Below are 27,345 nucleotides of genomic sequence, written 5' to 3' on the forward strand. Positions count from 1 at the left end.
CCAAAGTCCAGTGTGCTTCAGCAGCAACCCTGGGAACTACAAGCTGTGGACCACAAACTGCAGCATGATGAGAGAACTTCCTGGTTAGTTAGAAATATGTGCTATGGAATGGTTTATGGTTTTAAATCTGCACATGAAAGTCATCCAGGGTGTTTCCAGTGCTTGGACACCACAGTGACTGGATTGTCAATGACTTGAGAACAGCCTTAAGTCTAAAGCAGTGATTGGTTTTAGGAAGACATGTGACCACCTCAATTGGTAGGGTCTGACCAGGTAATTTACCCTGGAAGGTGGGAAAGAAAACAAGTTCCTGCCCAAAGTGGAATCTATAAAACAATGGGAATCTAGCTGTCCTTGAATAACACATCCAAGAGAATAGCCAGGAACCCCAGGGAAGAAAAAAGATCTTCCCTGGTGTGAAGGCTTGCCCAAAATAAGAACAGTTTTAGGGTAAGTTTGCAATAAGCTTTAGTTTGTTAGAACTAGCACTGTGTTTCCTTTTATTTTAAATTTGTAATTTACTTTGCTCTGTCCTTTTTCACTTGCAACCACTTAAATCCTACTGTTTATACTGAATACAAATTTTTTTTATTTACCATCAAGCCCAGTGTAAATAATTGTTACCTGGGGTAGGGGCAAATAGTGAGTACATCCTTCTTTCATTGTTAAACTGGGTTTACCTGAATGTGCTTTCAATGTGTGAAAACTCTCACACAGTGAAAGATGAATTTATTTGAGGTTCTGATCCTATTTGAGAGGTTGATTTGCTGGATGCTGTCTCTGCATTCTCCAAGGCTACATCTAGACTGGCATGATTTTCCGCAAATGCTTTTAACGGAAACGTTTTTCCGTTAAAAGCATTTGTGGAAAAGAGCATCTAGATTGGCACGGACGCTTTTGCGCAAAAGCACTTTTTGTGGAAAAGCGTCCGTGCCAATCTAGATGCAGTTTTGCGCAAGAAAGCCCTGGTCGCCATTTTCACCATCGGGACTTTTTCGTGCAAAACGGTTTTCAGCTGTCTACACTGGCCCTCTTGCGCAAAAGCATTTATGCAAGAGGGCTTTTCCCCCCCGAACGGGAGAGTCATTGTATTTGCGGAAGAACACTGACAATCTTACATTAGATCATCAGTGTTCTTGCGCAAATTCAAAGCGGCCAGTGTAGACAGCTGGCAAGTTTTTCTGCTTTTGCAGAAAGACTTTCCAGTCTAAATGCAGCCCCAGAGTTTAAGTGGTTCAGTATCTGCATTGCTCTTTGGGGTAGGGGAGGGAGAAGTGGCAATCTCAGCTCTGTAGCTTGGCTGGGGAAGACAAGAGAGCTGGTCCAGCAAGACAGGGTGGTGAGAAGCCCCAGAGAACAAGAAGGTGAGTGTCAGTGGATTTATCAGCTCACCAGGAAACAGCTCCAATGGGTTTCTGTGATTGCACCTTGTCACAATTATCTTTTGCATCCAGGAGTAGAAGGCTGGTCCAGAGGGGAGGGTGCTAGCCTGGAACACTAGAGAACTCCATTACAGGCTTAACTATGATGGAAGAGGGAGTGAGCTAAGGATAATAGAACTCTCCTATTTCTCAGGGGAATTGGAAGCAAAAATACTCTAGATTATGAAGTGCTGCATTACTACAATAATACAGCTGCACAGGACAGATTTAAAAATACAGAAGGAATGTTTGCATCCGTATGAGGATAATTTGCATTTTTTTGCAATAATCCCTACACTGTATGTATGCAAAAAGAGATAAGCTTATTGGCACACACTGGTAAAACCTGACAAACCACATGCCTTCTGCATGGTTAGCTTCAAAATATGAAGAGGAGTTCTCGGCTCCCAGTAAATGTTGCTGCTTGCCCAAAGCAAAATGGACGAGAGGGGAGCTTTTAAATGATTGAACTGACCTAAAGCACCATTTTCTGAGTGCACCGTTGTGCAGCCTTAGGAGTGATGATTGACAGGCTGCTTACTTCACATTGCTCTCCAAAGTGCAGGAATCATTTCAAAAGAGACTATATAAAAATAGCACCTTCTGACTGAGTAGGTCTATTCCTTGTATATGTTAGGGAAAAAAGAAGAATTCAATGAATTAATTGAATGTCTTTCTAGCCGAACCTCTACAGCTTTTAGAGAAGAAACCAGATTATAGTCTTGTTTGTCCAACATCAATAGAATTGTTGAATTCCAATTAGAGGAATTTCCAATTGCAAGTTGTATCCTCCATTATACATCTGTAAACAAATAGAAGGTGCTAGAGTGGCGCTGGTACATGTTCAGGTAGCAGTTGTCTTGAAAAGCCATCATTACTTGTATGAACACAAGCCACAAAGAAAAAGGCTGGACTTAATTTTCCCTGAATATACCCCTTCCTTGCTATGCACATACATGTTAATTAATGTATTTTTCCTGCAGGCTAAGAAGGAAGGCAAAGTGAGAGATAATAATGATACTATTTTTAAATACTTGGAGGGATACTGTCATACTATGAGAAGTGTTGCCACAAGTTTCAAGGGGTTGCATGAGAACTACAAGTGGCCTGCCAGTGTTGGGGTGTGGACACTGCAGAAACAGATGCTGTGTGTCTTCTTTGAGATCCACAAGGGTCAGGCCTAGCTATTCCCATGAACATCAGGTTTATGTGGAGATGAACAGCAATACTCCCCTGCCTGTGCTGCATTCTCAATAGTCCTCAGCTTCTAAGGGAGTAATGCACTGCAAAAGGAATTCCTCCAGAACCACGCTTTAAAGAGCAACCCTCCCCATTGAAGTGCTATTTATGTAAGAAGGGGAGACAGTGATCCTACTGGTTTTTTTAAATGAATATATATTTCCCAATTTCATAAGTATACTTAGTGTCTGTCTAGTGACTTTAAAGAATCATTTCCTTATTCTTGTCAATACCATGCCTGATATTAAGGAGGCACAAATTATAGTGTTAATTTGTAACTAAATTTCACTAAAAAAGTAAATAAAGCCAGTTTTCTTCAACAGTGTGCCAAAAGTATTACATGTTGATATCCTAATGTCAATGTACAAAGTAGTAACTTTGTCCTTGGATTTTTTTTAAAGAAAGATTTTCAATAATTTCATGTTAGATGAAAACATATCCCCTTTAACAAACTGACTGTACATCATAGGCCCTATCTTTAAAAATAAATGAGAGTAAATCTCCCTCCCTGACAGGCACTTCTGCTGTTCTTAAAAAAATTTCTAAGACAACACTAAAAACCCAAATCATGCTAAGTTGTATTGATCTGATTTCATTGTAATTGGAGAGCAGACCTTTCCTCTATTTCTAGGTTTCTTTTCTCCCTCTGATGAGGCGTCCCCTGCACCTAAGCAGGTTAATGTAGGCCAGACTGGTTGAATTAACTTCATATGTTGCACCTGGAGGAAAAGTCAGAGCATGATAAGTACTAAGGGTGGAGGCTACATAGCTGGCAAATGGAAACAAGGACAGGAAGGAAGAGTAGTTCCTGCCCAGAGGGAAAGGAATTGGTCAGCAGAAAGGCAGCACTGTAGGGCCATAGGAAGTCTTGAGAAGGAGACGTTCTTGAGTGTGAGTCTGGCAAGAGGTATGTAAAAAGGAAGTAAGAGGAGGAAGTTCTCTTGAGATTAGGGTTAGTAAAGACATATAGCAACAGTGTCTGAGACTGAGCAGATGAGGTTGATAGTCACAGGGTTGCTGTGCTAGGATCCAGAGTAGGTAGGATTGCCAGATGGTTTCAACAAAAATATTGGACATATTTGATATTACATCACAATCTACATTACATCTTATTTAGAAAATACTGGACACTTATATTTTCTCAATTTGTTTCCTGAACAGAAAGCTCAAATACTGGACTATCCAGTTCAAAACCAGACACCTGCCAACCCTAAGAGTAGGGGAATCTGGCTTCATCCTCTATCTGCTACTGGTAAAGTGGCACAAGATCTGAAGCTGGAATGGCAGACTGCCTGAAAAGACATCCCAACATCTTATCTGGTGGGATTTTGTCTTCCTGGAAGGAAGATTGAGAGAGATTTGGCGGGAGGGCGAAGTCATGAAATGGAAGCACCCTGAGTCACAAAGAGAGGGCCACTGGCAGGAGGGAGCACCAAATGGGGCAAAAACTAATTCCTAGAGCCAGCCCCCCAAGAAGGTGCAAGTAGAGCGAGTGGAACTCTTTCCATTCCCCTTTTGTCTGTTTTAAAGCTGAGTTGGGAAGAGAAAGAATTCAGTTTTAGAAAAGATTTAAATATTCCAAAGTTTGCTTTGGCTTAGGTTCAGCATGAACATCAAAACCTTTCAAAGTCACTAGGAAAGGGAATAGAGTCCTAGCTCCAAGGCTGTTCAGCTAGAGATCTAGCCTAAAGCCTTGGGATCCATGACTCTGACAGACTGCGTGGTAGGCAGCTGCAGACCACAGAAGTTTGCACTGCCTGACAATCTGCATGCCAAGGAGTTGTACGGGTGAGCTGCTAGGAAACCAGGCAGGGTTCCAAAGAAAGCTTGCCTTCTAGCCATATTCTAACAGACCCTGGCCTGCCTTCAATGAGACTGTCCTTTCTCATCCTGTAATCCCCTGCTTCATCCTCAAAACTCCTTCCAGTTTCTGCAGTGGGGGAGACAGGGATCTTACAGACCTGCTTTATCCCAAAGAGTAGCATCATTCTGTCCACTGAATGAGGCAGGGATCCGGTGTGAAAATGTCTGCATGAGTGCACAGAATTAAATTCATGCAGGCAATCTTAATTCTTGTGTGTGCTAATTTTTGAGTACTTGAATTTGCAACCTCAATGTGTTAACATAGTACAGTATTTCATGTATCATTTCCTAGGTATTTATTAGACAACCTAAAACTGAATTTCCATTGTGTAGAGCTGTATTAACACCCACATGAGTTAGCAGCCTTTAGATCAGCGTTTCCCAACCTATGGGTCAGGACTCAAATATGGGTTGCCATTACATTCAAAAGGGTCACCAAGCGTCTCCCCAGGTGGCTCTGTCCTCCCCCCTCTGCCCCGGCCCCCATTTTTCAATTGCCTTGGGTCACCAAGTCTTCCTGAATTGTCAAAATGGGTCCCCATCTGGAAAAGGTTGGGAACCGCTGCTTTAGATCCACAGTACAGAGCAGTCACTTGAGCTAATGAAAGGAAAAAAAATGAGGGTGGACTGGGAGAATCACAACTTCAATGTGGGTTTACATCTTTTATGTTACCAGATGGGCCTCCAAATATTGCTGAAGTCATGGAGCAAAAAGTAGTCTGGATGAGATTTCAAAAGTAAATAGTAGTTAAAGAAATCTTGAGACCATCTGTACCCATCAGTACCCATCACACCACCACAGAGAAGAATATCATCCACCTGGTTTTGTCTGTGGTGTGACATGGTACAAAAGTGACACAAATGAACAGTAATGGGGCTCAACACATAAGCATGGCATGCCTCACTTTTGGTGACATCCAAAACTGCAAAGGGAATTGCTGTGTGATTAAAAAAATCAATCCAATGTAAGTGCCTAGACCTAGATTTAGGAGCCTAACTGTAAGCATCATTTTCTGAAAATCTTTGTGCATGTTCCCAGGTGTGTGGAGAAAACTAAAAAACCATAAGGAGCTGAGAAGAATGTGAAAGACTGCAGAGTGGCCTTTAGGGAGGGCTGTGATGGCATGTTGCCTGCCAGCTTTTATAAAAGTATTCCTAATTGGATGTCCTGTTTCTCACTTTGCCCCACTCTGTTTCAACAACAGCATTTTGCATAATCTTCCTCCCCCACTGCTCTAGCAAGTTCTCCCAGCTATAAAACCCTCCCTGGCTTCTAACCATCAATTTCAAGTTCAAACTTTGCATCTTTGCCCTGACAGTTTTTTCCTTATGCTTATACACCTACTCTCACTGACTCTTGCTCACTGTCTCATGGCCTCCTGGGGCACACAATTTCAGACTTGCAAGTTGCTATTGTCAGGAAAAAAAACAAACTTCAAAAACAGATTGCAATGAGAAACTGCTGAACTAGAATTCATATGCAAATTTGACACCCTGAAACAAGGACTAAATAAACACATGGAATGGTTCTCGCATTACAATAGGTAATTTCTTTCTAGTACACTCACCTTCTCACTACTATAGGAGATGATTCACATCCACTCCGATTTCATTAGCACTGATGTCACACTTCTTTTTTCTTCTGAAGAAGGGCGTTGTAGCTCACAGAAAATTTATGCTCTAATACCCTACTAAATGTTTGTCTTTAAAATGCCACAGATCTGAAGGCAATTTTTAAACTGTCCCAGAGTGCAAAGAACTTCTTGGGGGCTTTTTGGTTTGGTTTGGGTTATTTTTGGAAGGAATAGGGGCTGTTCCCAAATAATTTCAGTTGAGCATCTACAGGGGAAAATATTATATGTGCTGGAAGATGATATTCCCTGCTTTCATCCCTGCCTCTATGGCTGTGTCCAGACTCAGGGGTTTTTTCGAAAAAACTTCACCTGCGTCTAGACTGCAGCCGTGTTCTTTCGAAATTAAATCGAAAGAATGCGGCTTTTCTTTCGACGGTGGTAAACCTAATTCCACGAGGAAGAACGCCTTCTTTCGAAAGTGCTCTTTCGAAAGAAGGCGTTCTTGAAAGCAAACAGGCTTTTTAGAAAGAGAGCATCCAGACTCACTGGGTGCTTTCTTTCGAAAAAGCGGCTTGCTTTTTCGAAATTCCGCGTGCAGTCTAGACGCGCTCTTTCGAAAGAGGCTTGCAGTCTAGACATAGCCTATGAGACAGAGAGCAATCTAGTTTAAAGTTCTCAGGATTTGTATTTGGATAAAATTTGTTATTTTTGTTTTATTTTTGTACAGCCATTGTCATGGGTGCCATTTGGGAGGGAGCTAGAGAGGGCAACAGCCCCCCACCTCGATTCTCCAGTGTCTCCTGCCTCCTCTCTCTAGCCAGGATGGAGTGAGAGAAACACAGGTAGTTTTCTTTACTCCTCTCCAGTGTGCCCTGTGCCACCAGTTGTTTTCTGAGCCCAGAGTTTCAAAGATCCCGACCAGTCAGGAAGCTCATCCGTTAGGTGAAGCATCTGGCTAAGCAGCAGCCTCTGCCTGCTTGAACTAAGAAGCTGGCAGAGTCAGAACAGGGAAGTGGGGGAGATAATTAAAAGGAGGAAATAAGTGGTTGTGGGAGGAAGGAGGGAGTAATTGGTTGGGAGTGTCAGGGTGAGGTGGAGGGGTAGGAGTTTGTTTGTGCTGTGTCCTGTAGGCTTTTTGTGCCTGCAAGTTTTAGAAGCAGGATCAAGCAGATTGCACAGGGATGAGGAGGAGGGGGGGCTGGCATTTGGGTGAGGTGGAACCGAAGAGTTTGTGCTGTGTGTCCTGGGGTGAGGGGGGGAGAGTTTGAGCTGCTGTGTCCTGTAATTCCCAGCTGAGCTAGGCTGCTGGTGCCTGCAAGTCTGAGAAGCAGGATTTTATCCTAGTCCCTGGCTAGACTGGGGGAGCAGATTGTGGAGGAGGTGGTGGTGGGAAAAGAGAGGATAGGTGGGTGCTGGTATCTGTGCAGTGAGGTGGAGGCAGGGTGAAGTTTGTTTGGGGTGTCCTAACTCACTTACAGTGTCCAGATGGCAGTCCTCTCTGGGTTAGAGGGTGAGGAAAGAAGTCTGCATGGGGTGAGTGTGCTAGGAGGATATTTGCATGATTACATTTCAAACAAAGTGTACATAGTTGTTAATGATTTAAGACTTAAGGAAAGAAAGAAAAAGATTCTTTTAACAGAAGCGTTTTGGAGTGCCGGAACTTTGTTACAGGTAGTGTTCTGGCTCTTATGCGTCCAAAGTAGCAAGTACTAGATGTGGTACTAGTTGTTTTGTAGGATTTATTGAAACCTTTATTTGCAAGCTCTTTGAAACATGCATCTGTCTACAAACCCTGAAGCCATGTGTTAATTTGTTCTGGGGCTTCTACTGTGGGTTGGTGACACACAAGGTGCAAGTTTCAAACCAGGAGAACTTTTATTTGCTTTTATAGCATGGATCCTAAACATTCCCCAGAGAAACTGTATATTCTTGTATTCTCCTTTTCAGTGTCAGGAAATATTGTACAAGTCATGTTCTCCTTGCATATACTATTTCTGGTTGACTCAGAGTTGTTTAGCATCTTAAAGCTGAGCTATGTGTGGATAATAGGCATTTTGGTGTGTTTACTAACTTGAGTTGTTAAAAAGGATGATGATACATGTCAGGGCCGGTCTTAGGCCGATTTCCCCGAACGGGGCCCTGTGCCTAAAGGGGCCCTTCGCCCTGAACCCGGAAGTGTGCCAGGCGCCATGGGCAGCGAGTTAATATTCAGAGTCGGGGGCCCTGCTCCAGCAATATTTGGAGCTGGGTCTCTCCCTCGGTTCTGCCTGGAGCAGTCTCCGGACCCCATCTGCCAGCCCTCCCATGCATCCTCTCACCCCAGCCCCAGAGCGTCCTCCTTGGCCCCGGTCCATCCCTACCGTGCACGGCTCTAAGTGCGGATCCCCCTCGCCAGCGCACGCTGCTGCTGCTGCTATGCGCAGCGTTCCCAGGTGAGTGGGGAGGATGCCACATCCTGGGACTTTAAAACTCCTTGGCGCCACGTTGCGTCGCGTGGCCTAGCTCCTGGTTCAGAGTACGGGGACCAAGCGCAGACTCCGACCCCGCAAAGTGGAAGGCAGAAGGTAGGGGAGGGGGAAAACTAGGGGGAGGGATGGGAGAGGAAGGGGCTGGTGCGGAGGGAGAAGAGGAAGGCACCAAGAGACAGGGTGGAGGAGAGACAAATGGCAGGGGGCCAAGTGCAGACAATGAGGAAAAGGGCAGGAGGGGAGGTGTCAGTGGGAGGGGGGACAGGGTGATGCTGGGAGAGGGGAAGGGCATTGGGCGCTGGGGGGGGGGGCGCTGGGAGAAGGCTTGGAAGAAGGGGTGGGCATGAGAAAGGTGGGGATGGAGCAAGTCGTGTGAGGGCACAGAGGCAGGAGGGGAACGGGGCAGAAAGTGGTGAGAGGGTGGGCATCAGGGAAAAAGAGGGCAAAAGGGGCAGGAGCAGTAGGGGAAGGGGGAGTCACCAGGAGGTTGCAGGGCTAAGGGAAGGTGCAGGTGCCAGGGGATTCTGGAGGGTGAAGCAGAAGGGCAGACACCTGCAGGGGAGGGACCAGCACCAAAGGAGAGAGGCAAGGCAGGTGTGTAGAGGGAGGTGTTAGAAGAGGGAATGTGGAGGGGTAGCTCACATGATCAGAGTGGGGCTACTGGAGGAGTGGTCACAGGGGACAGAGAAGGGCTGGTGGTGGGGGGCAGGTCACAGGAGGGCCAAGGGCAGTGAGAAGGGCAGGAGTCAGGACAGCAGAGGAGGTTGAGGAGTTGGGGGGCAGCAGGCACCAGGGGAGGTGATGGAGCAAGGGGAGGAGAGATGGCAGCAGAGAGAAAAGGTAAAGCTTTATAAAATATTTAATAATAACTTAGGTGCAACAGTGGCACATCCAAGCAAGCCACATGAACTCAGTACAGGTGCACAACACAAAATCCATTCTGCTCATGGGAGGAAACTCTTAGGCTATGTCTACACTGGCAGCTTCTTGTGTAAGAACATCTTGCGCAAGGGTTCTTGTGCAAGAAGTCTTGTGCAAGAACACATCCACACTGCCATGTGCAAGCTGTCCTTTTGTGCAAGAGCATCCATGGCAGTGTGGATGCTCTCTTGAGCAAGAAAGCCATTTTAGCCATAGGAGTTTCTTGCACAAGAAATCCCTACCGAGCATCCACACTGCCCTCTTGCGCAAGAGAGCTTACACCTGTTAGAAAAGAGCATAGACACCCTCTCTTACCACGCCATACTGTAAATTTCCTTGCGCAAGAACGGCTATACTTGCGCAAGAAGCCACGAGTGTAGACATAGCCTTAGAGGGAACACTTCTCCCAGCCTCTCTGCCCCCGAGTTAATGTCACACACATTGGGTTAATGCAATTGCAGGATAGTTGGTGGGGGCGGCCAAACTAATCCCTGTTGGTAGGAGGATGGTGGGAAAAGCTGAGGGGCTCTGTGTCTACAGACTCTGCAAGCAAACAAACTTCCCAGCATGCCAGCGGTTCACCTTGCTGGGATGGAAACTGAAGTTTCCAAGTCCCTCCTTCCACCCCCAGTTAAAAAAAAAATCGATAAAGGATAATACCCATTCATAAGCTGACCCCCACTCTTTACTGCATCGTTTTTTACCAAAAAAAATAGCTTATGATAGAGCATGGGTTCCCAAACTGGGGGGAGGGGGGGTGAAGAAATTCCAGGGGGGGGGCACCAGGCAACCCAACCCCCCCCCCATCAAGTTTTGCTGCCCCAGTTAGTTCCTTTTTTTGCTCAACGGGTTTTGCTGTTGTGGGGGTTGCTGTTGGGGGGGTTTTGCTGTTGTGTGAGGGTTTTTCAAAAATCAAAAAGGGGCCGTGATGCCGAAAAGTTTGGGAACCACTGTGATAGAGTATATACTTGCTGAATGATGGTCTTGTAGTTAGAGTATAAACTATGAATTAGGAGACTTTCCAGACAACCTTGTTGTCTCTCTATGTTCTCTCATGGAGAACAGGGACAGTAATGAAGCATTCGTCCTTCAGAGGGTTCTGAGAAGATTAACAGATGATTGAAATCATCAGCTATGGAAGTGGTGATATAATCAAAAGTTTAATAATACTTAAATTGTATTGAAAAAACAGTTGCCCTACTCCTATTTGAAGTTGAAGATGTGTAATATTATAGTAATGAATAGAATTTTACTTTCTTAGGGTCTGATATATAATAGCTTTACTACAATATCAAAGAGTACGTCTATACTGCAGCATTATTTCAAAGTAACTAATGTTATTTCAAAATAAAGTAAGCATCTACATAGCAAGCCCACTATTTTGAAATAACGGGCTTCTTATTCTAGAATATTAAACCCTCATTTCATGAGAATAATGCCTCTTTTGAAATAGTTATTTTGAAAAAGGGTGTGTGTAGATGGTGCAACCATGGTTATTTCAAAATAATTGGCCTCCAGGGCTTCTCACAGCTGCCCTGGTGGCCACTCTGTCCATGCCCATCGGAACGCTATAGTTCCCTTCTGCTGACTTCAAAGCTGCAGCCACAGGGGAAACTGCTCAAGGAAGGCCATGCCAGCCCTGGGCCACGCAGCAGGACACATCTGTGGTGCCATAGCAGACCTCCAGGCTTCCAGTGAGCCCTCCACGGCTGCAACTGAACCAGCTGCCAGCTCCCCAAGGCCCTGCCCAGGGGCAGAAGAGGAGGGCACCATCCTGGTCTGGCACAGAGATCCTGGGTCTCACTGAGGTCTGGGGTGAGGAGGCTAACCTCCAGGATTTCTGCACCAGATGCAGGCATGCAGACATCTATGGCTAGATGGCCTACAGCCTGGTCCAGAAGGGCCATATGCACACCCAGGAGCAGGTGCACATGAAAGTTACAAACTCAGGCAGGTCTACATGAAGGCCAGAAAGCAGAGCTCCTGCTCCAGAGCAGCACCCTGCAAATGCCAGTACTACGAGCAGCTCCACTGTAGCCAGGCTAGGGAGTCCATCCCTCTCCCTCCCCCACTTTGTTGTGGACTCTGGGCAGAAGATGCCTATCAGCCTCCTGGAGGGCAGGTCCAAGAAGGAGGAGGAAAACTAAACCAGGGTGGACATGATGCCCATTACCTAGGAGGTCAACCTGTCCCACTTCCAGGATGTCAGCCAGCGGTCAGACAGAGCCAGAAAAGGCCCATCAGGTGAGTTCACTTATTTTCCCATGACACATGTGGGGGGAGGTGGCAGGCAGTGAGGGGCTGCATGCTCCTTGTTCGGCCTTCTCAGCCTGGAGATTGCACAGTAGCCTGTACACATGGGTGCACATGGAGCGCCAGTCCAGAGAAGACAGCTGCATGAGGCTGCCACAAAGGAACCTTGCGCTCCTGCTCAGGATCAGCTCTATGGCAGGCTGCCCCTTTAAAATGTTGCCTCTGAGCCTTTCAAAGTGGCAGCTGTGGAGCCCGTGGTCAGCTGGGGACTCCCTAGCTGATCCCTGTGGCATTGCCCCAGAACCCAGGATTAGTCCCCAGCTGCCCCTTTGAAACTGCCCCCTCCACACCTTTCAAAAGTTCAGTGGAGCCTGGGGTTAGCTGGGGACTCCCCAGCTGATCCCAAGCTCGGTGCAGTACTTCCCTGGAGCCCGGGGTCAGCTGGGGAGTCCCAATGCCCCAGCATGCAGCATAGCATGGAGCCCAGAGTCAGTGGGGGACTGTGACCCTGCTGGGGACTCTTGTGAATTTCAAAGCAGGCATGCCGCATGCAGCCCAGAGTCAGCGGGACTTCCTGCTGGCCCCGGGCTATATGTAGAGTTCCGCATTCCTCCTCTGAAATGTACAAGAGCCCCACATTTCAAAGGAGGAATGTGTAAGTGCCTATCGACTAGTCGATGTAAATTCTGTCAATTAATCAGTTAACCTCATTTTAACATCCTTAGCATGAGCATGGCCCTGAAAGTCAACCTCCTCACACCAAACTGATTCCAGATGGAATGGTAGCTGTCCAGCGTGGCGAGCTTCCAATGGCAATGGTGACCTTCTTCTGGAGGGGGATGGCAGGTCACATATGGGTGTCCCATCACCAGAGGGCAGGGGTGAGCCATTCACAGAGCTCAAGGTAGGTGTCCTTCCACATGTGAAAGTTGTGGAGCTACTGCTAGTCATCCCACCGCTCCATGACAATCCGGTCCCACCAGTCGGAAATGGTGTCCCACTGCCAAAAGCGGTGGTGGACAGTGTGCAGGGGAGGGTGGGAAGGGTTGTGCTGCATGAACAGCATGTGGAGTGGGGTAAGGAGGTGCCCTGCAGTGAGCTGGGGGTTCTGTTCCTGCAGTGCCATGTGGGCAACCTGCAGTGACCACACCAGGAGATGCAGCATGAGGTCTAAGAACTGGCGAGTGTTTTGCAGCAGGTCCAGTTCCATGGCTGGAGTGCTGTGGCATCGGCAAGGGTAACCAGAGCAGGCAATGAGATGAGTTTGCTGTCCTTCAAGGAAGCAGGCAAAGATGAAGTGCCTAAAACACGGCTGTAGAGGAGAATCCCTTTAAGCACAAGCCTCAGCCTCAGGCAACAGGTCCAAGAAGTGACTGCTGTCATGATGCCCTGCCCGGAGTGCTTCTGGGGGGCCTTAAATGTGATTTAGCCTCCAAACAGTGTGGATGAGCTATTTCAAAATAGCTATTTTGGGAGTTATTATTCCAAAATAATTTATTTTGAAATAAGTGCATAGACATTCCCTAAGGGCTGAAACCTGGCTGTGGAAGAGGGATTCCAATGGTTTCAGTGGAACCAAGTCTGGGACCACAGAAGATTTTGTTTTGTTATATATTTTTTTAAACTTCTGCTCTTTTCTTCCATTATGGAGCACTAGTAGCATTGCCAACACCACTTTCACCAGAGAAACCCTGTGGAGTCACTAGATTTGCTATTTAAGCAGTTGAAAAGGTGTCAAATGTCATTAAACAAAATGCCCATAGAATTCAGCAAGTAGGGTGTGTGTATGAAAGAAAGACAGGCACGCAGGCACGCACACTTGGGAAGACACTCCAAGCAGCTAAGAAAGCAGCAACAGTGCTCAGACCTCCAGCTGGAGCCTTAATAGCTAAATTTATTCTGGCTTTCCTAATTACATAGGATATGACTGTCATTGGACTTGTCTAGGAATGTATAGAACCCACTTCCATTCTGCCCTGCAATTTCTTCCCCCCACCCCTAATATCTGAACACCAAGCAGACAAATGCATGCAGAGGCCAAAGAATACAACCAAAGTGAAGCTCAGAAAATTCCAAACCAGCAATTGGAGCAAAGCCCGAAGCAATCCCAGGAGCAATGTGTGCGCTTTGCTGGCTGGGAGCAGCGCCCCTAGGATTTGAGCAAGGGGTGGTTTGACCTGTATAAATAATAACCTTTCCTGTGGCTGGAGACACTGAACTGCCCCTCTTGGGAAATGCAGAACAAGTTACAGGAAGTATTTTCTCAGGGTAACATCTGTGCTCAGGGAAGCAGGTTCACTCCTCAACTAACCGCTCACCCACCCAGGCAAAGGGAATCTGGGCTGAGCTCCCAATAAGCAGAGCCTCAAAGAGAGGTCTGGTGAGGCAGTGAAATGCCAGGTTAAGAAGTAGGAGGGAATCTCTGCTCTGCCTCCTGTAACCAGGACAGCAAAGAAACCCTACCAGCTGAGCAACACCAATAAAGCCAGTCAATTATAACAAAATAAACCCAGCTGCCAAGACTATCCAGTGGGGGAGGAAGCATTGCTGCTGCTTTTTGGTCAGTGGCTGGGAACATCCTCTTGCCCAAACAGGATGATCACAGAAGCTAGTAATGGGGGCAGATTCAGTAGAGCCCCAAGGAATCACTCAGCTAGACAAGCTGGCTTCCCATTCCTTAGAGGGGAACTTTGATCAGTTAACATTTAATTGTCCAAAAGCTCAAAGGTCTGTTGACAAAAGTCTTTTCCTGAATCACTTTAGCCCAGAGAGTGGTTTCTGTCCTGGTCACTAATGTTTTTTTCTATTCGGAAGATCCTATTTTTTTCCCTGTTCGGTCAGTTATGTCCTCCCCTCTTTTTGCCTCCCTTGCTCATTGGATCTGTCTTTTCACGCCCTCCCCATCACTGACTAATTGAAGCTGAGTTCCAGTTACATGTTAAGCATTTATTCTGCCTCCAGGAACTCCAGCCAAACCTTTCCTCTCATTCACAGTCTCTAAGCCCAAAAAGCCCTGGAGTGTGATTCCTTCCGAGGACATACCCAAGTGAGATGTAATGAGATTGACTTGGTGTGCAACAGAATGCAGTAAAAAGAGCATGGAATGGGTTTTATTAACACTATTGACCTACATGTGAATGATTTTGTGACTATACAAATTGTCAGTTTCTTTCTCTGAATCACTGTAATTGCCAGTGACAGTCAATGGATTTGTCACTAATTGCCTTGACGCTTATTTCCTTGCTAAGGAAACAAAAAAGATGCTAAATCTAGTGACAACGTTGCTAAGTTGGCAGCAGTGCATAGTCTTCCCTCTGTGGTACCCCAAAAGGTGGTATGGTGGCCCCACTTAGAGCCTTGATATTTCACAGATATCCGCACCAAAACAGGGATAGGTATTATAAAGGCTATTTTTAAATAATCTGAAAGACAGTTGCCAGGGACAAAACTATGACAATGAAGAAATCCTAGCTGCAGTGTATAAATGTATCAAATAAAATTTAGCCGGTAACTCAGGACATGTCTTTCATCCCATGTGCTGCCCACTCACTGAATCTTCTTGGAGAAGCTTCAGTAAAGGTTGTTCCCCAAGCTGCTTTAGTTTTTGGAATTGTTCAAAGACTCTATATCCTGTTTTCCACTACTATGCTACTGTTGGTGGGGATTAGAGAAAGCACTTTAAAATTCCAAAGCATGACAAAACAGTAATCAAGAGCAGTGGCAATCTCGCTATCACTAAATCAGGGTGAGTATGTTCTTCATACTTTATTCGAGATCAAGGCTATACAGAATCTCTCACCAGAACTTATACTGGAGGATAACAGCTTCCCCTTCAAAAAAAAAACAAAACTAAACTAAACACTCCCCTCCCAAACCCTTCTCCCCTCCCCCAAATTTTGGTTTCTTATTGCAACAACTTGGTTAACATGTCTGATCAAAACTTAATGGTATGAGAAAAAAATTGAGTCTGGAGCTTGACATTCAAATGGGTCATGAGTTACTTAGTAATCTTCAAGATGCTTATTGGAATTGTGGTCTTCTGGATTCATTGTATGCAACAACAACAACAACAAAAAAGCTGCTGTATCACATGATGAAGTATTAGTTTATTTTTGAACTGTATGGATATTTCTATCTCACCGTAATGACAGGTGAACTTAATAAAAACAAAAGGTTATCAAATCCTGAAAATATCTGAATGCAAGGTGTTTAACTGTATCTTAGATACAGTATTAATCCATTTGGACAGTAGGAGATGTAAGTATAAGAGCTGGAGAAGGGCTTGTTTTTGCGACAGCTGTCTTTTCAGATTGTCACCCATGAAGACATTCAGAAGCACTTCTGAGCGTTAACAACCACCTACCCTGAAGATTTAAACTGAGAGTTTTGAGGATGCTTTTTGGCAGTTTTTGCAAGAGAAACGTTAAGGATGACTTGGAGATGAAGATGCCCACAGATCTCCTAAGCTACACTCACAGAATGTAATTCAGAAACAGCATTGTGTAATTTACTGGTTTTCAGTAGCAGTTGTTGAAAGGCAATTCACCTACCTAAAAACAAGTAGTCCTGTGGCACCATTGAAACTAACAAATATATATAAAATATCATGAACATTCTGGGCAAAACCTACTTTTTCAGATGAGATAGAAGCTGGAGTGGAAATAACAGGAACCCAGAGTTTACAAAAGAAGGGAAGAGAGAGGGAAAATGTTCCTATCAGTTGTAGGACAGGTGCTAATGAGGCTAATTGGGATACTTCCAGTCCATATATACACTAAGGCTGATTTTATAATAGAACATCCAGTCTTTGTTCAAGCCCAGGGAAATGGTCGAATTTGCATATGAAGGTCAATTTCCAAGTCTCTCTCTCTAAATGGGTGGTGAAATTCCTTTGTACAAGAATGGCTACTTTTAAATCCATTAATAAGTGCCCAGGTAGGTTAAAATGTTCCCCTACAGATTTGAGTGGTACCAATTCTGATATTTGACTTGTGTCCATTTATCCTTTGTTGTAGAGACTGTTCAGTATGGTCACTATACACGGTAGAGGAGCACAGCTGGCATTTAATGGAATATATCACATTAGAGGATGTGCAGATGTATTAGCCCCTGCTGTTGTGGCTTATGTGGTTGGGTGCTGTGATGGTGTTACTTGTGCAGATGTGTGAATAATCAAAACCTATCTAAGAATGTGTAGGGACAGGAAAGATTAAGCTATTTGGCAGCTATTTCTAGAGAGAACTTGAGAGGCAAAGCAGATAGACAGTGTGGCTGTGTCTAGACTGGCCAGTTTTTCCGGAAAATCATGCCAGTCTAAACGTAGCCTGTGAGTTAACTAATGAGTTCACTTCAGAGAAAGCTAGGATTGGTACTTTCATAAAGGTACTTCATGGTGATTTGTAGGGGCAGGAGGGGAAGTGTCCTTGTGGTGGTTTTTAGTTTTATATTTGTTTGAGTTGTTTTTACAGTAAAGAGGATGAGCTGGATTTGAGTCTTCCTCCTGGGCCTGCCACATCATTGGCATGATACATGGCTGAAAATACAGTAAACTACAGCTCTCATCCTGCAAGCTGATCCAAATGAATAAAGACCTGCTATGCAAAGTAGGAGGCGCTATATTGGTAAAATTGTCCACTTACAGAAATCAACATGCTGGTTCAGGCCCACCTGGAACTGGGGTACCGCTGACCCCTCTGAGCTACCAATCTGGGCTCCCTCTCACACTGTGCTACTGTGCAAGCTGCAGACTTGCCCTCAGTCATAAGTCCACCAGCATTCACACAGGTAGGGACACTCCCAGCTGCAGTTACATGTAGGCTTTCTGTCCCACCCCTGAATGAACCAACAATAGAAAAGGCTAAAGCCAAAGTAACGCTTAGCTCCCCAGGCATGCGGCCTCTGGCTGTGGAGCATAAACCCAAAATTATACTCTTTCACTGCAAAGGAACTGTACACCATAAGCTCATAGAGCTTCCCTTTCACATGTAGAGGAATATGCAACAGCCTCTCAGAGATAAGATCCCCAAGCACTTCATTCCAACTCACTGGTTAAGATAAAGCAAAGAAAAAGTGTATTAATTACAAAAGATAGATGTTAAGTGATTGTAAGTGAAAGCAAAACAGATCAAAGCAGAATATGTAGCAAACAAAATGCAAAGTAAGTCTAAGATACTAGAAAGCTAGGGTATGAATTAGCAAATTCTCACTATGGCTGATGATACAAGCACGCTGCAGATTATTAAGGGGCAACCTGCATTTGCTTTATAGCTTGGAATCACGTGGGGTTTCATACACAGGTTAGAAATCCCTTTAGTCTTGGTCCAACACTGCCCCCAGTTCAGATTTTGTTTCTCAAGTGTTTTCTTAAGAGTTTTCTTGTGTGGGGAGTGAAGAACAACAAATGATCTCCCTTCCTACCAGCTATAGATTTAGCATTTGGTGGGAACCCTTTGTTTCTAAACTTGGTTCCCAGACCAGTTTGTTCTAAAATATCTATGTTCTAAAATGGTGTCCAGAATCATATGTCCTCATAGAGTCAAAGCAGCCATTCCTGTATTCTAAGGAAGGGTCACCAGATAGCCAATAAACATCTTTTAAGGCCTGTTATTTTTTCCTAATAGCCGATTACCCTAAATATGCCATTTCCCACATACTATCTAAGCTGAAAGCATTTTGTCTGAATGTCTCCCAGGTGTAACTACATTTGAAGCACAAATATATAGTCAATATTTATAACTTCATCTACAAAAAGGATACATACATACAAACAGGTAATCCTATTCAGCGAATTATAATTTTTTCCAATGACACCTCATATGACTTACAAAATGCATCCTAATTATGCCATAACCATATAATAATATGATGATGATATGGGTACCTCCCCACTCCAAACAATAGGCAGCCTCTGTGACACTGCACCCATCAACACTCCCCATCTAATGAGTGTTTGAGCTACATCTTCAGTCAAGAAACAAGGTGCTGTAAATTAAGACCTACTTTTTTTTTACTTTTATAAGAGGGGTGGTCTATCAGAAAAGTTTTAATAGCTGTTTACTACCAAGGAAGATAAAGGGGATGAATATATGCCACAAAATGACAGCATTGATTATCCATACCAATGTAATCAGTATGGAAAGAAAAAGAGTTGACTTAATACTGGCTTTGATTCTGTTGTTAACTTGCAAGCCTTTCCTTGTTGAAGCTTTATTTTTAGCAATCCAGTTGCTTTGGGGGGTTTTATCTACAAATTACATGCAGACCATTTGACTATCCAGTTTACAATAATTACTGTGGTTGAGATGATCAGCTAGTATGGGGGAGAGAAGCTCTGTAAGTAATGTCACATCAAAAACATTAACTACACTATAAATATTATTCAGTGTCTGATCAACAAAATAATGCATAGTGAATAGTGCAGCACTTAACATTTGGATTCTGAAATGAAAGTAAGTATTTGTTTAAAATGCAAACACAGGAACTTCCTTTCAACAATGAATCATTAAGGCAGGCTCACAAAAAGCTTTATCTGAGAGCAATAATTATTGTGACTATAATTTCAGATCCATGGGTTATATTGAGACAGTCCAGTTTTTCCAATGTACATGGGGATATTGCCAGCTCATGACTCTTTCCTCAGGCCCTCCATTGCCAGCACTCCCAGTTATCTTCCTGGGGACACTACAGTCCATTGATGATCTTTCAATATAGACGCTCTCTACATCAGACTTCCACACAAAGATGTCATGGCACAGCTATTGTGGAGCTTTGTAACTTTGTTTTCACCCACAACCATTTTAGATTTGGTTGTGATTTATACCTTCAAGTTAGTGGCACTGTTATGGCCCCACAGTACACCAACATTTTTATGGCTGATTTAGAACAATGCTTGCTCAGTTCTCATCCCCAAGTGGCCCTCCTCTACTTGTGCTACATTGATGACATCTTCATCATTTGGACCCCTAGGAAGGAGGCCCTTGAAGAATCCCACTGAGATTTCAACAATTTCTTCCCCACTATCAATGTCAGCCTGGAACAATCCACACAAGAGATCCACTTCCTGAACACTACAGTGCAAATAACTGATGGTCACATAAACACCAGCTTTTACCTGAAACATACTGATCACTATACTTATCCACATGCCTCCACCTTTTATCTGGAACACTTCACATGATCCATTGTCTATAGCCAAGCCCTAATATATACTCATTTTCTCCAGTCCCTCCAAGAGAGACAAACACCTACAGGGTCTCTATCAAGCATTCTTAAAACTACAGTACCCACCTGGGAAAATGAAGAAATAGATTGACAGAGCCAGGTGGGTACCCAGAAGTCACCTACTAAAGGACAGACCCAACAAAGAAAACAGACATCCACTGGTCATAGCCTACAGCCCCCAACTAAAAATTTTGCAACATATCATCAAGGATCTACAACCTATGCTAATGGTGATCCCTGGCTCTCACAGACCTTGGGCGGCAGGGCAGTCCTTGCTTACAGGCAGCTCCCCAGCCTGAAACATACTCATTCGAAGCCACACTCCACAACAGAAACATTAACCCAGGAACCAAGCCTTGCAACAAACCCCATTGCTAACTCTGTCCACACATCTATCCCAGTGACACTATCATAGGACCTAAGTACATGAGTCAGACCATCAAAAGCTCATTCACCTGCATATCTGTTAATGTGATCTATGCCATCAGGTGCTAGCAATGTCTCTCTGCCATGCACATTGGACGAATTGGATTGTTGCTATGCAACAGAATAAATGGACATAATTCAGACATTAAGAATGGATGTCACTGGGTGGGTATGCCCAGCCCCCTCTAAGGCTGGGTGTTGAGCCTATTAGGCCCCGCAATATGTGCTCCACCCCATGAATGTTACAGTCCCGAGTACCCACAGACCCTTTCTCTCATATGAGAGTCCGGCCTAGTGGCCAACGTTAGTAGCCACCCCTGTTTGCGGGGCAGTCGGGCCTGGTGACCAAAGTCACTAACAACCTCCCTGTCCACAGAGCAAAAGGACCTGGCAGCCATAGTCAGTAGCAACAACGGGAGTGCCTTGTCACAGGGAATGGGAGTAGGAGGACCCTGACCTTCCCTCTCCACAGGGTCCCAGACCAGGGCCATGTCAGTGGTGGGAGTGCCCAACCACTAGCTCCGTGGGGAATCCACCTGTAACAAGCTGAGCTCTTGAGGGTTCCAGCTCCCCACCCTGGGCTACTTCACAATCAACAGCATCTTCCCCAAATGCCTCTTCCAGACTGGGAGCTTCCCCAGCCTGTCTCCATTGGCTGGTGTCTGCTGTGGCATCGGTCTGCTGCTCCTCCTCCTGAGCTTTGGAAGCAGCTCCTTCCTCTGCTGTGGTCAGCCCTGACTGAGCTGCTCCACTGGCCTTTATACTGGTCCTCCAGTTGGAGTATGACCAGCAGGGCTCTGGGGGTGGGGCTCTCTCAGCCAGATAGCTCTGGTTGACTGCTTCCGGTCCAGTGCAGGGTTGGTGCACCCCATCACAATGGAAACATACAAAAACCAATGGGAGAACATTTAAACCTCCCTGGACACATAGTTACAGACTTGAAAGTTGCCATCCTCAAGCAAAAAATCTTCAAAAACAGGATGCAAGATGAAACTGCTGAGCTGAAACGCATGTGCAAAATTGATACCGTCTGAATGGGAACTGGGAATGGCTCTCTCATTGCAATAAGTCATTTTCTACTTTAGATAGTCTCACCTTCTTATCCACAACCACATTGATTGGATTAGTCCTGATGTAGCAGTGCCATCTCTGTATCCCTCTCAGTTTCTTTTTCTTTCATTTCATCAGCTGATGAAGTGAGCTGTAACTCACAAAACCTTGTGCCGCAAAAAAACTGTTAATCTTTTAGGTGTCGCTGGACTTCTTGGTGTTTTGGCTGAAACAGACTAACACAGCTACCTCTGTAACCATTTCAAAGTATTCTTTCGTTGTGATTTTGAAGACAAGTTTTTGAAAGTATGACTTATGCATAACAGCTTAAATTAATAACTGAGAAGTGAAAAGTGGCCCATTCATCTCAATGGAACATTAATTCCAAGTTGCATTGCCTTGCATTGCATTAGGAGCTCTCCACCCCTGACACATCCCAACTGTGGATTCTCAAGCAGAAGGGGAAGAGTACAGCAGTCTTGGCCCCCTTATCCAATCAGCTGGATGCTAGGATAAATGCTGTTACCAGTTTAATTATTCAGCTGCCATTTCTTGGGTGAAGAAGGGAACTGAATGGCACTGCCCCATTCTCTCTAGAGTCTTGACTTACCTTAAGCATGCCCTACACTGACACAGGGACTGATTCTGTAAGGTTTATATGGGCACATGATTAGGCCTCTGGTGAACTGAGTTCAACTTTTAATTAGAGCTAAATGAAACTACATTTCTGAGTGGTGAGGCTCAACATGGATGAAAACCCCAAGTAATAATGTAATTATGCTGCTATATTTGCATTTTTAGCAGTCTCCTGAATGAAGGAAGGATAAGGAGTTACTCAGTAGAGGAGGAAGATCAGAGGCAACGAAGTCCAGTAAAACAGAGACAGTGAGTGATCTTCAGCTACCTTCCTACAAATTAATCAAATGTTACATCTGGACAAGGTTCAGAAACAGTAAATGATGCCTTAATGTTGCTTCCTGATCATTTAGTTTCACTGCTCAAAAAAGGAGATGTGATTTTTAATTTAGTCCTGAGTAGCAGAGCAGTTAATCCAATAAGTACCCATAGTCCTGCAAAGTAACATTTCACGACATAAGTGGTTTTCGCCTCTTCAGGTGAGCAGTCATAATACTAATTAACTGTAGATTAACTTTGTAAATGGAGCATTTAAAGGGAAAAAAAGGAGGAAACTAATGAAAAAGATCCCAAAGACAAGAGTGAGGATATAAAAATATTTAGATTCAGCAAGGAGGCTACAGAGGTAGGACACAGTATTGAAGGCATATGTAACTCAGGGTGTGTCTAGACTACAGGGTTTTTTTTTTTTTTTTAAGTGGCCATTTTTTGAAAAAACTTGCCCTGCATCTAGACTGCTGCTGCATTCTTTTGAAAGTAAATCGAAAGAATGCAGCAGTTTTTTCAACTGTGGAAAACCTCATTTTACGAGGAATAATGTTTTTTTTCGAAAGTGCTCTTTCAAAAAAAGGCACTATGGCTGTGTCCAGACTCCATGCCTCCGTCGACGGAGGCATGTAGATTAGCCAGCTCGGAAGAGGGAAATGAAGCCGCGATTAAAATAATCGCGGCTTCATTTAAATTTAAATGGCTGCCCCGATCTGCCGATCAGCTGTTTGTCGGCAGATCGGGAGAGTCTGGACGCGATGCCCCGACAAAGAAGCCTTTCTTCATCGACACAGGTAAGCCTCGTGAAACCAGGTTTACCTGTGTCGATGAAGAAAGGCTTCTTTGTCGGGGCATCGCGTCCAGACTCTCCCGATCTGCCGACAAACAGCTGATCGGCAGATCGGGGCAGCCATTTAAATTTAAATGAAGCCGCGATTATTTTAATCGCGGCTTCATTTCCCTCTTCCGAGCTGGCTAATCTACATGCCTCCGTCGACGGAGGCATGGAGTCTGGACACAGCCTATGTAATGCAAACTGTCCTTTTTCGAAAGAGAGCATCCAGTCTGCCTGGATGCTCTCTTTCGAAAAAGCAGCTTGCTTTTTCAAAAGTACTGGTTGTAGTCTAGACGCTCTTTTTCGAAATCTTTCGAAAGAGGCTTGCAGTCTCGATGTAGCCTCAGAGGCACTGAGACTTATCAGTGGATAAGGGAGAGTGAAGTCTGCTTTTCAACCTTAGCTAAGAGGCAGGTGGCTTTAGCTCCTAAGGTTCCAGGTTCAGTCTCACACTGCCAACAACTTGGGTCCATTAGCTTTACCTAACAAAACCAAGGACGGTGGGATAATTAAGACAAAGTTTTAAAATGTTTTGATGGGGGGTGGTGACAAGGATGTAATCAATAGAAAGGACATGAATTTTGGCATTTGTTCTTTTACAGGGCTAAAGGGACATCCAGTGAAACTGAAAAGCAAATTTCAAATTGTCAAAAAAAAGCAACTAAACTAATGAACTCATGGTACCATGCATCTGTGAGCATTCATGAGTAATGTCATGCACATTTCAATTGAACCTTTTTTTAAAATAAAGAATCTAAAACTTAATTTTTTCAGGTCATCAGCCAACAATTTACTGTATAGAGTTAGAAGGGAAAGGCCTGTGAATGCAGGTCATTCCAGTACTTCTGTATTTCTTCCATTTCCCTCCGTAGCATCTACTACAGGCCACTGTCAGAGAGAAGATATTTTTCTAAATGGACCAAGGGTATGACCATGACAAATGGTGTAAAACAATGCACATGGGGTAGACGCTGGCACTACCTGAGTAATGGCAATGCAGAATTTCTCTCCCTTAGGTCCCAGCCTCACAGACTTCTGCACCATACTGTAAGATGGTCCTGTATACTCCTTCCAACTTGGAATAGGTGTGTGCCCTTCCCATTTCCTGCTGGGAGTGATGTGTATTAGAGAGGGCATGAAGAGGACCCATTTGGCTTTCCTGACACAGGGACTGCAATCACAATGAAACTTGGGCTACATCTAGACTGCACTGTTAAATCAGAAAAGATACACAATTTGCAGTAAACAAATTGTACTTTCGAAAGAGGCTTTTCTTAGCATCTACATGGCACCACATTTCAGAAAAAAGTGCTTTTTCAACACATCCCTTATTCCTCGTAGAACAAGGTTTAAAGGGATGACGAAAGAGTGTGTCCACTTTTCAAAAACATTTTAAAAAAAGCAGATGTGTTCCTTAGATGCAGCGAAAAAAATCTAGACACAGCAGTCTAGACATAGCCTTGCGCAAGGAGGCAAGAGATGCAGATTCTTACAGCACTTTTCCACAACCCTGGGCACATACACACCAAGTCTACTCAAATCTAATCCAGAAAGATTAAACCAAATGGATGGAAGGTAAAGAGATGTGAAATCAGTTGGAAAAGGAAGAGAAGCAAATAGGGAACTAGCTAGGGAGAAGGAAAATGTAAGGAAATAGAAAATTAGATATGGCAGTTTACTAGGGATGTTAAATTGTGTTTAATCAGCTAATCGAATAGTCAATAAGTGGGGAAACTGCAGAGCCACAGCAGGGTTAGCTCCTAGCCCCGGGAACCAACCCCTCTGTGACTCTGCCTTTTAAATGTATTAAGAGTAGTACATTTAAAAGGCAGAGGTACAGCCAGAGGAATCAGCTATCTCGGCTCACACTCAGTCCCAGACGCTGCCATTCTGCTTTTTAAATGTGTTAAGAGCAGTGTTCCCTCTAAGATTTTTCAGCCATGAGCAGAGTGAGTTTTGCCTTGTGTGCTAGCAATGAGCTTACTGCGCTTGTTCAGAGGAGTGCCACTGTGGCACCCATCTGTGGCACTGCTCCCCAAGAGACTCTCCCAGGTAGCCCCTGTTCCACTACACGACAGTAAACAAATATACTACTAATTTATTTACAATTTCCCTAAATGAATTGAAAAATAAAACAATGTAGAGATCTAGATTACAGTTGAGGTTGAATTGATAAATCAGTGAATTAACAATGAGGGTATGTTTACACTACAGCACTATTTTGAGTTAACTTAATTTGAAATAGTTCATTTGAATTAAGCTAATTCGAAATCACGCATCTACACACAAAATCTATTTCAAAATAGTATTTTGCTATTTTGAAATAGCGCGTCCACACTGATTGGATGCTGGATCGCATTTGAGGGCAGCTGAAACCGGTTCCAGCAGGGCATCCAGTCAGTAGTTGCTTTGTGTGGCTGCTGTCAGAGGCTCCTGCTTAAAGGGACCCCCCTGGACAGCCAGTTCTCAACTTTCCCGCTTGCTTGCCTACCTCACCGAGGGACAGCAAAGCGTTTTCCTCTCTGTGTTCTTTGGTCACTCTCATTTGAGACACCACAGCACTCGGCACCATGGAGCCAAAGCTGGCCCTGGGCACTCTGGTTCTCATTTTGAATGTGTTGCTACAAGCCTGGCAGCAACTGCTGGAGGCTGCCTGGCACCATCTGCTGCAGACCAGCCCCCTGACCCTCTCCCTGCCCCCCCTGGAGGCCATGGAGGAGCAGCAGCAACAGCAGCAACAGCAGCAGCACCCAGACACCAGCATGCCCCGCTGCATCTGGAGTCTGGACACCAGCAGTGACTGGTGGGACCTAGGGAGACCAACAGTGGACCCAGAAATTCAGGATGAAGAAGGATACCTTCCTCGAGCTCTGCAAGTGGTTTGCCCGTGCTCTGCAGCAACGGGACACACGCATGAGACCTGCCATTCCCCTCCACAAGTGGATGGCCATCGCCCTATGGAAGCTCTCCACGCCGGATAGCTACCGATCTGTCGGCAACCAGTTCGGTGTGGGGAGATCCACCGTCTGAGCAATGCTCATGCAGGTACGGCAGTCACAGGCCACTGGGCCAGTAGGGGGAGCTGTAAGGAGGAGATGGTCTGCTCCAGGGAAAATGGGGGGGAGGTGGTGTAAGTGCCCTCCATGGGAGGGTTCGGTCTGTCCCAGCTGCGCTACAGACCACCTGCGGTGGCCAGGATTGCAGTGAGGGTTGCTCCTAGAGTGGGGCAATGGCAGGGAATGAACACTCCCAGCCACCCAGGCACCCCAGTGACCCTCGGTTTTGTGTGTCTCTCTGCAGGTGGTTAAGGCCATTAACAGGGTGCTGCTCCGCAGAGTCGTCTGCTTCACCGACCTGGACACGGTCATCGAAGGGTTCGGCGCCCTGGGCTTCCCCAACTACAGAGGGGCAATCAATGGGACGTACATCCCCATCTATGCCCCGGAACTCCAAGCCTCCTCCTCTCACATGGCTACCTCTCTGATAAATGATACTAAACATTTGTTTTGTATGTAGCGTATGAGCATACTGACATAACAAATATGCTATCAACTTTTCTCTGCTAAAAAATTACATAATATTTTCACTCTCATATCTACAGTAAGCTTTGCTCTGGTATAATGTCATTGGCTTCAGTAGAATTACTCCCGATTTAAACTTGTGAAATGAAAACCAGGCTTCTTTCCATAAAATGGATGTATGTTTAAAAAAATCTATTTGTCTTTTAGATCTCCGGTAAAGTAATGGATCTTCATAATGCTATTTTTAATGACATGCAGATAGATGAGGTAAGATCTAATGATTTTCTTTTCTCAAAGAAAATCTTTCCCACCATTTTGTCCAACCAAAGAGTTTGACTATCATCATTATCTTTACTAGGAAAACAATGAGGACATATATAAAAGAGTATTTTTCCATCTTAGTAATATATCCATATAATTTTAACGCTTAGATTTGATAAGACTATATTCTAAAATTGCTCTTTTTATAAAGTTTTTACTGTATTTCACAACTCCAAAGTTCAAGAACCAATATATCCACTTAAAACTGGAGTCAGTATTTTAACAGAATCATAATTTTTGCCTAGCATTAGTATGTGAGTAAGATGTTTACTAAGTCTATGATTCAGCAGTGTACTTAAAGCATATGCCTAACTTTCAGTATGTGAGTAG

General features: G+C 44.6%; 1 long non-coding RNA gene across 1 annotated transcript; it reads left to right on the top strand.

Annotated features, from left to right (window-relative positions):
- Positions 1-3,462: 3,462 nt before the first annotated feature.
- Positions 3,463-23,912, top strand: LOC142826723 (uncharacterized). The gene is made up of 3 exons (XR_012900935.1): positions 3,463-3,567; positions 22,237-22,320; positions 23,776-23,912. It is a non-coding gene; the product is annotated as an uncharacterized LOC142826723 (long non-coding RNA).
- Positions 23,913-27,345: the final 3,433 nt, after the last annotated feature.

The sequence above is a fragment of the Pelodiscus sinensis genome, chromosome 2 (assembly GCF_049634645.1).
Source record: "Pelodiscus sinensis isolate JC-2024 chromosome 2, ASM4963464v1, whole genome shotgun sequence".
NCBI classification, from domain to species: domain Eukaryota; kingdom Metazoa; phylum Chordata; order Testudines; family Trionychidae; genus Pelodiscus; species Pelodiscus sinensis.